Consider the following 16,844-nt stretch of genomic DNA (forward strand, 5'->3'; position numbering starts at 1 on the left):
GAAATGGCCTGGAATGGGTCTGCACACCCTTCTGCACAGTTTTACTGGTAAAATAGAACTGTGGTTGAAATTGTAGTTGTCAAGTCTCCAGTAAAGTACCAATGGTGGATTTAGCACTTAAAATTTAAAATGAAACAACAGTCTCCTGAACTGTATTGGAACACTTTTTATATTTTCATAGATTATATTTCTACATTTGGGTGAATTATTTGAATGATACAAGTAGGATTTTTCCTTTATTAGTTGCTGTAGACTCAATAAATGTCTTGATTCAGAAGACAAGTAAGCATCTAACATTGATTCATTCATTAAGTTCCTGCAATGGTGGAAGAGGAACGTGTCAGTAACTTTCTGAGCCAAGATCTTCACTGGGAATAGGGAAAAGTAGACAACTTAGGCAAGATGCAGAGCAGCTCATTGGGAATGGCTTCATGAAGAGGTTGATCAGAACTTACCAGAAATGACTCTAAACGAGGTGTCCTTTGAATTCAAGTTGATCTAGTTGAAAATATTAAAAGCTTATGATTTATCTGTATTTGTGCACACATAATGCAGATGTGTATACTCATCAGTGAGTGAACTGAGATAGCTATAGTAAATTTTTAATGCTAAGTATATTGTGAGAGAAACTGAAGATTCTATATAGTATTGTACAATACCAATTTTTTTTTTCAATGATTCTAGAGCACGTCTTTACCAATTATATATGTTTATGGGATTTAAAAAATAAATTAGGGAGCCTTGAAAACAAACTCAATTCTCCAATGCAAAAAATATCTACATGCAAGAACATGCTCATTCTTGACATGATTTTAAATATATTTTTTCCCCATATTTGTTCATCATAAGAGCTATTTGTGCTTAATCAAGGGTTCAGCTTTTCTACAGCTCATCATCTGTTCCTAATCAACCCTGTCGAGAAATCAGGCTGCAGAATTTATGACATTGCCATCATTTCTATGGTAATAGGATAGTTGATGAGCAGTGTTATTACTTCTTTGTAGGATCAGAGAAAAGAAAGACTGGACTGTGGGAGGCGTAATTAACAGGGACGCAACCATCTCTAGTTGGAGAAAATGCCAGCATGGGAAATGATGGGCAATTAAAGGTGTTTTGCATAAGGGTTCCATTCCAATTTGCCTCAGTGCAAAGTTTGCAATTATTTTATAAACTCTCTGGTACTTTAAGTAATACTCTTAGAAATACTAATTATTGGTGGATGTTTCAGTATCTTGCCATTATATATTAAGCTATGCTCTCTTGATTCTTGCTATGGTAACTACTAATTGCTAACTTTTAAGACAAGAGGACACTTGTTACTTTAAAATCTCCAAAACCTATGTTTGTCATCCTCATGCTTCCAGTCTCCTACTGACATTATCTCTGTTGCATTGGCACATGTGTCTCCCCGGTGGAGTGTGGTGGTGGTGGTGGAACTGGTTCCTTGTGATTCAGACATTTTCTAAGACTTAAACAGCATTGAAGGGACTTCGGGTTGATCTTCATGCTTGAAAACTTGGAAGCAAAGGGAAAAGCATTTCCATATGAGACTACTGTGCTTGTGTCTCAACCCGTTAGTTGATTAATGCTGGTTGTTTGGGCCTCCTTACTACCTGCTAGTGAGCAGTGTGCTTTACATCTGTAACTGTGACTTTCTGCCTTCTTTCCACACCTTTTCCAAAGCAAGCAAGAAAGAAAGGCAGATGCATAGGACTTACTTTAAGGACAAAAATATTTAATATCGTTGGCTTATGCTTGTGGAGTGTTGTTACAGTGTCTGGTGCATTTCTGTATAAGTTTTGTGCTTCTGGCACTTTTAATGACTTTCAAAGCTCTGCCTTGTCTCAAGACATACAGGGCCCAGGTCTTCCATTGATATGGCATGATAGGCATGATACCTGCCTGTGCTGTGCTTACTGTAGAAGGACTGTCCTTGGAAAGAAAAGATTTTGTCCTAAGTAGACAAATAATCTGAGATAGCAACTAGCTGTGGGATGAACCAGCAGCAGGGAAGATAAGGCAACAGACCTGGTGCTGATGATGTTCAACATATTGAAGATCTAACCAGGACAGATCCTGGAGGTACTGCTCTATTTTCATCTGATTAACCCAGTCTGTCTTAAGTGAGAAAAACTTGCACAAATCTGTTTGCCCTAACATGTGAAAAACAAAAGCCTTTTGTAGTCATTCATAGGCTTCCTGCAATTAAAGTGTTTTAATGGTTCTCACCAGTATCTGTATATGAGTAATGGGTCATGTATAGAAAAGCACCAAACTCATTTCCTTGCACTTTCAAGAGGTAACTCTGAAACTATCTCCCACTGTAGGCCAAAGGGGACTGTCTGTCAAAACAGAATATTACAACACATTCATGTGGTTGACAGGTGATCACCTTAATAAGCTGATGATCAGAGATCTTGTGGTTCTCAGACAAGAAGACAGACAGACCAATTATCCTGATTCAGCCTCAAAACCTTAATGGACTCGAACAGAATCCCAGAGTCTCCTGGAGGACATTGGAAGTGAGTGAGAAGCTGAAGACTTAGTGAACCATCATCATGATATGTTGGCTTTTGTATATGCTAGCCAGCAGTGAGTAATATGATCAACACTCTGGTTCTGAAATGAATATCCTCGCCTTATCACGCAGATGCTCTCAATTTTCTGACTGCTGTTGCCTGATGAAAAGCAAAGTAGGAATTCAAATGACAGCAATAATCTCACACTCCCATGTTTGTTTGTTTCAAAAAAGATTTCTTCCTCCAGAGGCTATACTGAAGTTGCATTGCTCATTTACTGCCATCCAGTTTTGAATGTTATTTCGAACCAACCTAGAGAGAAGCTAGTTAATCTGATGTAACTGAAGCAAGTACCCAAGCCTGGCCCGTGATGCTATTTTGGACTGGATTGTGGAACTGAAGCCAAGCATGGAGGATACTGTCAAGTAAGACATAAGGCTCTGCACTTTGTGTGAGGCAAACTTTTCTTTTGAACTTTAAAACATCTGGTCACAACTTCCCCTAGGTTTCTTAACTCTGGAGTCCTCAAGAATTCCTTTATTTGGTCCTTTTCAGCACCTTTTGACACCAAATTTTGTATCTGCACTGCCTTAAGCAGTCCATCAACAAAGCAGTCAAACTGACATGCAACTGTCAACTTTTTCTCTGTTTACATCTGTGCAGTCCAGACAGTCCAGTGTTTCAAAGGGATCAGATCATGTGTAAATGTGTCTGAATCTGAAGTTGAGTACAATAGAGGCAGTGGTCTTTAGCCAGAGAGAACTGCTGAGGGAGTCCACAGTTGTTCATGAGAGCAAACAAGCTCAATCTATAGTTTAGTCTTGACGCTAAGCTTCCTCAAATGGCATCTCGTGAAACATTTTCTGTTGTTGCTGAAATTCCAGCTGTATTCCAGTCTATCCTGCAGTGTAAATATATTGCTTTGGCTATTAACATTTTTGTCACCTTTCAGCTGCATTGCAGAAATATCATTTAGGTGAAATCTGCAGTGCTATATTTCTTACAGTTGAACTTTAACACAATCCAGATTAAAGAACACAGTTGGAAAGGAGTATTTTCTCAATAGCTGTCTAGATTATGCAGTGAACCATCTACAAGCAAAAAAGCAGCCCAGACTGGCTCCAGACAACAACACAGACTGCAAGATATTTTTATTTATTTTTTCAACCTTAACTTCATTAAGTGACTTAAAGCACAAAAAGAAATTCTAAATGATAATTATTTTCCAAAATATGTTTAATTATGCTTCAATATATCACTGGAATACATCTCTGCTACTATAGCAAAGAAATCTACAGACATACATGGTTTATCTTCATAAGCAGATTTTAGTATTTGTCCATTTTGATGCAACTTTGTTCTTCTCCCCTCTAAATCATTTTGGGTTTGGTTGCAATTCAAAGTGATGGTTAATAAGAACTCAGAAGTTTTTGCAGGTCAGATATATCCATGCAGTTTCAGTCAGGAATTTATTTTTTGTCAGAAGGTAAATCTGTTCACAGTTACAGCTGATAATTTCTACTATTATCACATGAAAAGTTCCCTATGAAAGTGAGATATTCACTTCCTTGGCACCATTTGCAAATCACAGAATGACAGAATTGTGGTGGCTGGAAGGGACCTCTGGAGACCCTGCAGCTGGTTACACAGGAAAGCATCCAGGCAGGTTTTGGATATCCCCAGAGAAGGAGACTCCCAAACTTCTCTCAACAGTCAGTTCCAGTGCCCTATCACCCTCACAGAAAAGAAGTTTTTCCTCATGTTTGTATGAAGTGTTCCAGTTTGTTAGCATGCGAGCACAAGCATTACTTTTTCCAACATAAATGGACTGAATTAGCAGAGAAGCTAGCAGCAAATTTATGTCATAGTGAAAGAAGGGTTTGAGAGTTTTGTTGTATCCACAATTCATTCATTCCTAGCTGTACTTTTGTTATAGTCTGCCTCTTCGTGATGGTCGGTTGACTCACTCAAATACATGTGGGCTGAAGGACGTTATGTCACTGCAAAACATTTTATGCAGAGACATCAGCTCTGATATTGGTTGTACTTGAAGTCATGCTGCAAGCAATAACTAAGTACTGAATCTACACATACATGTGGATACTTGTTTGTTTATGGAAGTTGTTGCCTACGGAGAGGCTTTGAATTAGGATTTGTTCAGCAAGACTTGGGTAGGGGAGAGAGGGCAGAAAAACATTTGTTATGGGCCATGCAGTATTTTCTCGTGTGACTTGGATGTTGTAGAAGCCAAATATGTCTGTAGAGTTCACAAAGGGTGCTGACATATGAAATCCAAGAGAGAACTGAATCAAAATAAGTCTTTTCAGTGTCAGTCGGACTTCTGTAAAATTCATGTTCACTTCAGGAAGAAACTTTCAGGACTCCGTCACATTTAAATCCACTTTCTGTTGGTTCTGACACACTTTTTCTAAAGCAGACGCTCTAGAATTCAATTTCTGTCACTTTTATATGGGTTTATATAAATGCACAGTTTGTGGAAGGCAAGAGTAACAGAAACATGAGTAAAAGACAGTGAAGAGCAAAATGGGAAATATTTTAAAAAAATCTAATACTGTATCATTTGGTATCAATATCCTATCTGTATAATGAACGCTGCACAAAAAAATGCAAATGTGTGATAATTGCTAGAGCAAAGGACTATTTTTTCAATATTTCATCAATAGGATAGATTGCTAATATTAAATGAATTTTACTGGGTGAAATATCCATTTGCAAATATTTATTTTCAGAAGCTAAGAAAACGCATGCTGGAAAATAAGTCTGCAATTTAAAGTTTATCTCCATTGATATTTTGCTTAGCTAAAATATTTTTAATTGCATTTGCCTTCTGGATAGGCTGTTCTTATCATATCAAATTATCATGTAATCTTCCAGGGTCTGTAACACAACATATGTGTTTATTAGCCAGTGATATCTGATGTGACAGTTTTAACTATACACGGAGTTAGTCAGCTACCTTTAGGATCCGCATAGATGATCGATTTGAGAGCTGATGTTCCTCTCCCTTTTGTTTTTAAATACACACAGATGTCCTCAGCAGCGTTCACACTTTGGTGCAGTTTTTTTTTCGTAACTCTCAATCAAATTAAATGTTAAATTACATATTGTAATCACATAGTGATCACATTTTATACCACGACAAGTTTTAATAATAGATTTTTCTTTTTAAGGAAGTACCTTTGATGCAGTCTCATCAAACAAAAGAGTCTGCCTTAAAAGAAAAAAAAAAAAAAAAGGAAAAAAAAAGCTGTTTCATTTTATATTGGAAAAATACAATGTGACATCTGGAGAATAAATTGTTCAGTCAGCCAGAAATACGCCTTGTAAAAATTGCTTAGGTTTCTGTAACAAGATTATTTACTGCGACTGTTCACCTATAATACAGCACACTTCTGAAATGGACCTTTTATGAAACACATCAAGCACTGTGGAAATGTATTCAGTGCATTAATCTACAACACTATACACTTTACAATACTTCTAGAACAGATTTTGAAACTCACACCATCTAATGAGACAGAAAGCTTTTTCTTTATATTCATTCTAGTCACATTTTATGCTAAACCTTCATGTTATTTAACATATAATGCAATAGGGTTTTGTTTTGTTTGTTTTTATAAAATGCAAACAAACACAAGGTATTACTCTTCAGTTGACTAGTGAGCTCAGGCTGTTCTCTGCTTGTTTCCATTGCCTGTACATAAGACAGAAGCTGTGTGTACCTTGTGCTCTAGAGCTTTATAAATGTTGAGGCACCTCAAAATGTGTCAGTTTCTAATAATAGATATGTGCAACTAGTGGCAAGAACCAATTATGACCATTTAAAGCCAAAGTATGGGCCTAATTTGGTAGAATTGCTGAGAGTCTAGGTGTCTTGAATGAAGAATCACAGGAAAAGTTGAAGCAGTGAAAAGGATACAATTTTGCCTTGTTCTTAGCACTGGATTTGCAAAGAGCTAAATGTTTTCTATAACAAAACGGTTTCTGGGTCCGAGTGAAGCCATAACTAGAGACAGGATGAAAGCTGATTCAGGAAATATGCAATTCTAATATGTGTGAATACTTAATGTCTAAATCCCAAGCAAGACAGCCATGAGAAAATGTTTATTTTTTTTTCTTGTAATGTTTGTCATAACGAAGTAGCAAGGGTGATTCTTGGTATGGGATTCATAATCACTGCATTCAAACTGTTGGAGGGTTAGTGAGTTAGGCTGCTAATGCAACAGAAATGGTGATAGTCACAAAAGAGGTATTTTACAGTTTCTAAACACAGAAGGCAGTCTTTAATTGCTTTCTTGCCTGAAAATAGAAAGAATATTCACGACAGGCAATAAAATTGCATGAATCACATGTTGGAATACTTGATTCAAATATTGGGTCTGGCATATTTTGGCAAGTCAGAGTGTCCCAAAACAACTTATTTTCTCAAGAAGTCCATTACAAAAATGAGAATCAAGATCATAAAATTCCTGAACTGTCAATTCTCATTAGGGATGTAGGCTGTAAGAGAAACCAGATGGAGCATAGGAATGCAGCACACAACTGAAAAATATATAAAAATGCACTTAATTCTCAGTTTAGCTTTCCTTTTGTTCCAGCAGCATGGTTTATAAGAGGATCTCTGCACAGGTAAGTTAAGGCCTACCTCTAGCTTTTGGGGTATGCATTCAAACCTGCCCAGATCTCCTGCTTGTGTAGATTATATCATTATGGATAATAATCCAAAATGCTTGTGAGTTTGTGGCATAGGATCTCAACCGAGAGATTGCAACTGTGTTGATGGTTAAGTTAAAAGAAGGTATTACCTTGCTGTTATTTGAAGATGATATGAGGGATGGTGAGGCAATGGAGCATGTTGCCCAGAGAGGCTGTGGTCCCTGGAAGTGCTCAAGACCGGGCTGGATTGGCTCTGGGAAATGTGGTCTAGTGGATTGGAACTAGATGCCACAGGTTGAAACTACCCTGTAGTCATAAGAGAGAAGCAGCATTATATTTATTGATATAAAATAGTCATTTAACAAATTGTTTCAGGTGGCTGGATACTTTTGATTATTGACTGCATAGTGGATAAGGTTAAACACACGTGTCCAGGAGACCCTCCCATTGAGTCATGAGGTTCAGAATGGACACTTCGCTTTCTGAACTCCTTGAACCACAGAGAGAAAGAGCCCAGGTACAGATGAATCCCACTTCTGTCCCAGGCTTGGTAAACAGTTTATGTCTAAGTGATTGTATAGGAAATGTATAATCTTAGAAGCTAACAAAGCTTAAAGATACTGTTAGTCACTGGGAATAGCATCTTGATATCAAGATGTGAGGGACTTCTGCATAGAGGTAACCTTGAGAGCTGTCCCTAATGAAGGGGTGATGTTGTCAGCACACTGCCTCAAAGGGACTCTTGGGCTGTTCACTGTTTATGAGAGAGTTGGTTTTTTTTTGGGGTTTTTTTTTGATGCATGCTCAATTGCCCCTCAGTTTTTGTACCAGATGTCTGCTGTTAGTTCTTTCAGCATTCAGTTTGAGACAGATCTGTGATTGTTATCCATCTGCAAGACAACCCAAACCATTCTATGATGTTATCCTTTGGAGAAAGCTAAAACTCATCAACTGGAAGAAATAGACTATCATTTCTTGAACTTTTAGCTTCTGTTACAGACTCAGTTGGTAACTCTCCCATATCAGTTATTGATAACTTCCATATCATCTTGCTATTTTAACACTTGTTATTTGTAGATTGAATTGTGTTTTGAATATATCAACTATTATTAAGTGGATTTTTTTCTATTATTTATATTTTAAAAACCCTTTATTAGAAAATGAAAGTAATTTATGGCAGCCTATAGTAATAGATGATATTTTCAGCCAGAAATTGTCACCTGTCTTCTTTCTCTCAAAGATCTTGCTAATATTTCTTCTGTGTCTTCCCAGTTAAAATTAAATCATCCAAAGATTGTGAGTATTTTTCTGTAGATGCCTTCTGATGTTGTCATTTTCGTCAGTCTTCAGATGTTCAATTCTTGCTGGACTCCTGATTTCCTGCAGATTTTATTCTTTCTTCTTAGAATGATTCATGTTGTTTTCTAGAAGCAGCGTCTACTGTATGTTTACTACTGTTGTCATCAGAATACCCATGCCACTAGAAGTAATACTTCTTCCTGTAATTACTTCTAGTTTCTTGTGGACTTAAAGATGTCATAATTTATTTCAACTATTGTTACAACATTCCTTTTATTTTCCATCTTTATTTGCGTGATTGCTATTGTACTACACCCTATTTTGTAGTGTTGGTGCTTTATCTGTCTCATATGATTTATTTTGGTTATGATTTTGTTTGATATCCTTGATTGCCCATATACACAGTGACTTAGAGACTGTTAGCCAAGAAAATTAAGCACATTCTATCATATATTAATACAAAATATGTAATTTTAAGAGGAAATGAGCAATGTTATATTTTATATAATTCATATCCTAAAAAAAAATAATAGGATTAAAGATTAAATAAAACAATTACTTTACTCACTATGTACTTATTTGTATAGCAAACAGGGAACTGAATCAAATCTAACTTCAGATATTATTGATGCTTCCTTAAAAACTAAATTAAAACTAAAACACCTTGCTGTGTGTGTGTGGCAATCAGAAATAAGAATCAAAAGGAAGTTGAGCTAACTCCTCACACCACTGGAATTGTCAAGGCTTTTTGTATGAAAGAGCTGCTGCAAGAACATTTTCCCTGTTCGTGTTCTGCAGATGAAGTGCAGCAAGATGAATTTGCTTGTAGATTCATGGTTACAGTGTCTGACAGCCTTTAAAACTTCCAGAGATTTTTCCCGTTCAATTTTGATCCTGCACTGAACTTACAATATTCTTCTCGGTGCTCAGTAAGCCTTGGTCAGCTACTTTGACTTACAAGGCCTTTTTTTTTTTTAAAAAAAAAAAAAGACAAATTCCAGTATTAGAATAAAAACCCACAATAAAAGGACATGAAATAAATAAGCTTCTTCTCTGAGAACTTCATATGAAACACATACAGTAAGGTAGAGCATGCAATAGTAACAGTAAATCAGTCACTATGCAGCCAAATGAAAAGGCTGCAGAAATGGAAAAATGCAAAGTATAACACTTGAAATAGGAAAATATGTACATTCTGGAATTAGAACTAGAATCCAAACTGCACGTAATCTCCATTCCTCAAGACAGCACAACTGCTCTGCATGGCACTTGCAGGAAGCCAGTCCTCAGTTCTGGAGGAATTTGCTCTTTAGCTCCAGTAACAGCCATCAAATGATTAAATGATTTGTAGCCACTGTGGCCATTGGCCATTTTTTGTATCCCCTTCGATAGATTTGCCAAATAATTGTAGTTGCAAATTGTCAAGGAAAGATGCAGATCATGCTAATCTCATGTTCCCATGCTGTAACACTGCTATCTAACCCAGTCCTTTGGCCCTTCTCTCTTGACGAGGCATGAGTCAGCTCTTCTGCTGCATTCAGTATTTGAAAAGGGAGAAGATATGCTGCTGTGCAGTAACTACATTGTGTGTTTTCCCTGTTACAGACTTGAGCTGACACCTTGACTTCACTGCGTGGGTGGACACAGACGAGTCGTGCAATATTACCTTCAGCCTTCTCTCAAAGCCATCCTCCCTTGGATTGGTGAGTGGAGTTTGTGTGAAAGGAGTTGAGGTAGAGGCTGGAACAGCAGAATGGAGTTTCCTTACTTAACTCAAAACATTTGGTGCAGCTTCATGGGCTGTGTGGCAGATCCATGGAGCATCTCACGGAGTCTCCGAACCAACTCAAACTGTGTGCTGGAGTAAACCATTCCAGGACATGAGTGAGGGAGGAATAACCCAGCTGATTGTTCCATTAAAGAATGTAGCTGGAGATATCACCCTTACACTGACAAAAGAAGGAAAAATGTATAATGTTTCTAAAAAAAGCTTACTCCAAGTACTAATTATCAGTTCAGACACGCAAAAATGCATCTAGGTCATTATGAAGAAGCAAGTTTTTGTACCAGATTCAAAACCTAAAGGACTTAGGGAAACTGTATTGGCTGAAAAACTTAAACAGAAATGTATATAATTTTCTCTGCTTAAATTTCCATCTCCTTAAAAATTTGCAGTAAATGTACTGAAAAGGATTTCCTTCTATAAAGTGATCCTAAAAATGATCTTCAAAATAATCTCTGGATATTCAAACACATGAAAATATTCTGTCACTGTGTGGAAAACAGTTTTGCTCTTATAGAAGAAATGCTCATTAAATTTTCTCAGCTGGTATGGAAGCTAAACACCTGGGTAGATGATATCCATTTCCCTGATAAATGTGGGGCAAATGTTCTAGTTTTTACAGCTTGAAGCATGGTGTTTGACTGTGTAAGGCTTATTAGCTTGATCTGTATTAGATTACTTATTGCTGATGAAACAAATGCAAAATAATATGGTGAGAAAAACAGGAAAAATACAAGAATTAGTTCTACAGCTTGCTTTGCACTCCTACACGAGGAGATCCAGGCAGGAATTCTGCCTATGCCATACAAAAAAATAGCAAAATGGACTACGTTTTGAAATAATATATTTCATATAATTGTGAAACAAATTAAATTGTTTCCCTACTCATAGCAAGGTCTGCTGGCAGGAGTAAAAGTTGGAGAGGGATCTGAAAATCTGCAAATACTTCCAATTTTTGAAGTTAACTCCCACTGAAGTCATTATGAAAATCTTAATCTTATTTCAGAATTCCATGAGATCTGTCTTTCAACAGTACAGCCTTTGCAGATATGTATCATACACTTAACCTGATATAAAATCAAAAATCTCTTTCTCCTAACCTGCTCTCCTCCTCTTTGAGACAGTTGAAATGAATTGAGTTGTTCAGCTCTATTTTCGTACATATCATCTATAGCATAATTTGCAGCATTATGTTACGTTTTAATATTCATTTGAAATAAAAAACACCACTCCAATCATCATTTGATTGACTAGTACTGCAATACTATAGATCTCTGGCACAACGTAAATTACAGTTTTATATATGATGCCACATTGCAAAGTATTAGCATTCAGATTAAAAACAAATGCACTCTGCCAAGAAAAGCTAGATTTAGGGCCAAAGCAATTGCATTTTGAAATACATTTATGCTTATTTTTTAAAGCATTTCAATTTGTGGAAAATGAAATTGAGGGTAAGCTTTTTGCCTAGTATGGTATACGTCAGGAGCTTACCCTAGGGGATAGAAAACAAGGCATGAAGTTAATTTAGCTTCAGAACTAGACAAAAACCTCTTGGCTCATACAGACAGTGCTCAAGGTTGAGAACAGCTGCAGATCTCTTAAAATCATGCTTTTTCTGCAAAATCAGTTTTTGTATTTCTGTATGTACCATCTATTTATAAACATTTCTCTGGCTATATAGAATCCTCTTTATAAATGGGTTATTTTAGAAACTATTTGATCCACTTAGAGTTTATTCAGGTTTTTTTTTTTTTTTCAAGGTCAGAATTAAATTTAAAGAGAAAAATGCCTCTTGTAAGATTTTTCTCACACAATATTTGAAAAGGTGATTTTTTTTTTCTGTAGAAAAGCCCGTGTCTTTTGATTTGAATAACTGTGTATACATAACTCACTGTATTGAAAATACTTTTTGTTAAATAGTTTGAGTTTTGATCTGAAACGAAAGCTCTCAGTGCTGATTTCTCACTTGTTTTTTAAGGAAAAGCATCAGCCTTGACTAAAGCAGTTCCTTCAGGATGCATTTTGTGAGCCCTACCCAGCAAAACCTACTTCTGTTTTACAGGGTTGTAACAGTATTTTTAAAAGCAGAAAAGTAATATAGAGACCAAAAAGTTGCAAGCTCCCTTGTCTACTTTTTCTTCTACTAAATGTGACTAAAACTGATGTTCATTTTGTAAAAAGAATTTTTGCATAATAGTTCTTTCTGATTAGAAATCTGAAACTTCTTTAAAATAGCACTATTATTATTTGAAAATGATATCATGTATTGATTCTCCAGGAAGATATAATTTAGCAACTGATGTTTGTGTGCTGTACTATTTGAATTAGTAGTTGTTTTTGTATTCCTTAAGAAAATGTCATCAGGTATATACACAATGTCATGCAGGTGCTCAGGTTGTTTTTGTTGTTGTGTACAAATCTCCTCTATGCACTGCACAATTTTCTCAAGTATACTTGGAGGGAAAAAATGTCAATTTATTTTAAGAGTATTTTTGTTATGAGGTCTTAGGTCAATAGATATCCAATGTGGTATGACTTGAGAATTATTGTACATCAACTTCTCTTTAGCAGATAGTTAATAAACAACTTTTGATACAATTTTTGAGAAATCAAATAGAAATTTATTGGTGAAAACCTTCACAAAACATGTTTTGCTCTAAATGCCAAATGTTTGCTATAAGGCACCATATTTTTCCACCCCAGTGCTTTCCATTGTCAAGGCTTAATTCTCTGAGCATTTCTTAGACTCGCTGTGTCACATTCTTTGAGAACCTGAGTTACCAATTTTGTCCAAATATTACAATGTGTATTTTAATTAAATGGTGTTTTAATTGACAGAACTTAAGTCAAGCATATTAACTTTGTCCAGTTGTCCAGAAATCCCTCTGTATTATATAATTACAATTAAGAGCTGGCTTGCAGCGTTAATATCAGCCATGACATGCCAGTCTGTGAACATGCATCTGTTCCTGCTTTTTTTTTTTTTTAAATTCTTGCATTATTTATCAATTCTAACATTTACTGATGTTAGGTTTTGACAGTCTTCTCTGTAAACACCATGAAGATAAAGGAGTATATGGGTCAAAAAAATGGAGTCCCAGCAGGTCCATGATCTGGTATAGTTAACTAGGATCACCAGCAGGTTATTTAAGAGACATATTCAATCCAACACAAAGGGCACACTTACACTGACATTTTCCTGGGATCATTAGAGAGGTTTTGTGACCTACTGATAATTAATTCAATGTTGTATTGAAAAATAATATATATGTTTTTTTAAGCTGAGTGATCTTATAATGATCCATGATATTTTGAGGTCAGAGAAGCAGATAATATTAAAACCAGTAAAAATACATGTAAAGCCTCCTTTTAGAAAGTTGTAGTTTTACTTCAGAATTCCCATTTTGCAATTGATACTGTGTGGCAGATAATTTTGAAATGCTGCAGGAAGGGACAGGTTTTGAAAGTATCCTAATAATGCTGAAGCAACGAGTGGAAAAGATATTTTCCAAACTGTGCCCATTTTTTTAGAATCCACAAAGAGCATCACTCTTAGAATGGAAAATGAGTATTTACTTTGGAAAATTGCTTGCTTTTTGAATAAGTCGTTGCTCAAGCTAGAGTGGAATAACACAGATCATAAATTAATGCTGTTAAAACGAATACTTGATATGAACCCTGGGAAATATTCTTTGCCATCAGGGTTTGAAAAAAGTAGGAGCTGTGCAGAAGCCAAACCAATTTGCGTTGCTTGAAATCACGTAGGTTTCCCACCACTGATGAATTAGCAAATGCTTTGGATCAGCTCCATCTTGTAGTGTTGTTAGTGTTTACCTAAAAAGCAATAGTGCAAGAAGGTACAGTATGTGATTTGGAAGCAAGTCAATACTGAAGTTCAATAAGGAATTGCAAGTTAGAAGAGCAAAAAAAAATGCAATTCTGTTGACCCGAGCAGCTGATATCCATCTGATAACAGTGCATAGGCCAAAAAGGGCTGTCTGACACACTGCTTCTGCACACCTGTGAAGAGGCATTTATTCTTTTGTGTAAAACTGCTGAAACCTCATAGGCCAAACTGTCAAAGCCTGGAACTCCTCTCCAGTTCTGGTTCTGTTTTTGCAATTGTTAACCTTTTTCTTCACCTGGTTCTCTCATACTTATTTCTTGAGCTGTGCTAATGCTACTGCTCCCAGAAATGGATGACTTCTTCTCTGTTCCTGAAATATTGTGCTCTAAACATTTGTGTTTGTGATGCATTCCTCAGTTGGCTACCTTCTGTCTTTTCTGCACGAATTAGTTTTATTTTTCTACTCAGAAAAGAGATGGTATTAAGGTTAACCAATGTAAATCATGCATATTGTTGGGTTAGGATGGCCAAACACCGTTCCTGATGCTATATTGTAATACTTCATGGTCAGCATTAAAAAAAAACTGATCTGGTGGCAGGAAGTTTAGTTGGTAAAGATGGAGACAAAGTCTGCACGCATCTTCCATGTGGAATCTCTCCTCAGCTGTGGTGTCTGTGACCATGAACCTTGGACAGGAGCCATCCTCTGCCACTTAGTTCCCTGACCTCAAACTTGGTTTTAACTCTGGCTGGCACTGTAAAGCTGCACATAGAGCCATGCTTCTCTATAGCCAAGAAGAGTAATGTTTGAGACGTAAGTATCTGGGCATTACTCTTCTGAGGCTTGGTCCAGCATTTTGACTAATTGGGGTCATCTGTGAAGCACTCGTTAAGTTGGTCTTAATATCTGAAACATTAAGATTTAAATCACTTGAAGTAATTCTTTGTCAACATTAAGTAAATTTCCTAGTTTCAACCAGTGTGTATCTCAAGAATTTATCTACAAGGAATCTAATTCCTCTGTGAATCTTGTTAAATTTATGGCCTTTGCAAAATGCCATGACAAGGAGTTCCAAAATCTAATTATGTGTTGTGTGAGAAAAATTATTTTCCTTTAATCAGTTCCTAATTTGCCCCATTTCAATTTAATAACTACCTCATTTTATTGTGTTATGGAAGAGGAGAAGAAAAGCTCCCAGTTGACCTTCTTTATAGCTTTCATTACTTCTTAATACACTTTTTGTCATGCCTGTTCCTATTTGTCTTCTTTTCAAGAAAATAAACAAAATATGAGTTTAAAAAGCAATTTATCCTTATCTAAGAGCTATTCTTTGCTTTCATCATATTTATCTGCTTCTGTGAACCTCATTTCTTCAATATCCCCTTTGAGATGCAGAAAATCTATAGTATTTTTATTCGCATTATTTCATTATTTTCCTTCTATATTAAAGTGCATATTTTTTTTCTTTTCTTTTTATGAGCGCTCATTCCTGCTATAGGCTGTCCTTCAGCTCTCTTCACAACATTGGTTAGGTGCCTTTTCTGTGATATATCTGCTTAGAACTTGCTAAGATGAATGACTAATTTCCATTATCTCCACAATGTACATTCATTTTCATTTATCAATATTGAATTTTTTTTTGCAGTGGCTTTGACCTAGATTATTAAGCTGTTTGATAGATCCTTATTGTTATCTCAGGACTAAAGAAACCTTAATAACTGTAATTCTCTGTAAATTTAAGTATCTTATTTTATTTGAAGCATACCAAGCATGAAATTTTGTCATCTTTGGACCCCATCACTGTTTTGGCAGAATAGTAAAAAAAATCCAAACAAATTTGAAGATAATAGAATTGTAAGAAAAATCTCTGTTCTTTCATATATATTTTACCAAAGCATAGAGTAAAATCTACTGTGATGTTTGGACATGTGCATTTGGGGACTAAATGAATGGTCTTTTCCTGGCATTATACTTAGGAGATCCTAAGATGGACTTTCCAGTCTGGCTTGGCTAATTTAGAGTGGTCGCCTCAGCAGTCATCCACTGCCATGATTTTCAATGAAGTGATCTTAGAGTGGGTCTCACCTCTGAACTGTAAGTAACATAAACGAGTCATGATAACAGAGATTTATTCCATGTTCTCTCATATCATTTTTTTTTTTTCCAGACTGACAGACAAATAATATTCAGAAGCCCTAGGAAGCAGAGCTGGACATTTTTTTTGTTGAGCTTTGAGTGGGTGCTGATTAAGGGCTCTGCTTGAGCCTCACATTCTTTGCAGTTGCTTTTGAAATGCCAGGAAAAGGATGCCAGGGTGTCTTTGTCATCATGATGGTAGAAATTTGCTGTAGCTCAGCAAGAAAGTACTAAACTGCATCCAAGGAGTCCAAGAGAGCCTTTTTTTTGCTCATATTTCATGTGACACGTAGACTACTGTCCTGACTTCTTACATTTCCTAACTCTAATGCTGTGCTATTTGTCTGATGTACATTTTAGTCAGGATTCAGCATAATTCTTATGAATTGATTTAGCAATTTTTTCCTCTGTTTATTGGACTTTAAGGGATCTAAATCTGTCTGTCATTGAGCTATGCTTTTTCTTATCATTTAATGCTGCTTTGTCTTCACCTTCCTCATCTCTCTAGTGTGACTGGTGCATTTTTGGCACTAAATCTGGCCCTGCTGCTCCCTCGACAGCCTCATTAACTTTATCCTG

At 36.2% G+C, this 16,844-nt stretch overlaps 1 protein-coding gene across 7 annotated transcripts in view; it reads left to right on the plus strand.

Annotated features, from left to right (window-relative positions):
• The window catches only part of TOX3 (TOX high mobility group box family member 3), a 228,022-nt gene that overhangs the window by 103,059 nt on the left and 108,119 nt on the right, over nucleotides 1-16,844 (plus strand). For 6 of the 7 annotated variants that reach the window (XM_085235016.1, XM_085235018.1, XM_085235019.1 and 3 more), the window contains exons 6-7: nucleotides 10,101-10,198; nucleotides 16,106-16,223. The gene's annotated coding sequence lies outside the window, so the exon portion shown is untranslated. Of the gene's footprint in view, nucleotides 1-7,047; nucleotides 7,170-10,100; nucleotides 10,199-16,105; nucleotides 16,224-16,844 lie in introns of those variants that run through there. The other variant, XM_085235020.1, reaches the window with a different exon arrangement.

The sequence above is a fragment of the Meleagris gallopavo genome, chromosome 13 (genome assembly GCF_905368555.1).
Source record: "Meleagris gallopavo chromosome 13, MGAL_WU_HG_1.1, whole genome shotgun sequence".
Taxonomy (NCBI): domain Eukaryota; kingdom Metazoa; phylum Chordata; class Aves; order Galliformes; family Phasianidae; genus Meleagris; species Meleagris gallopavo.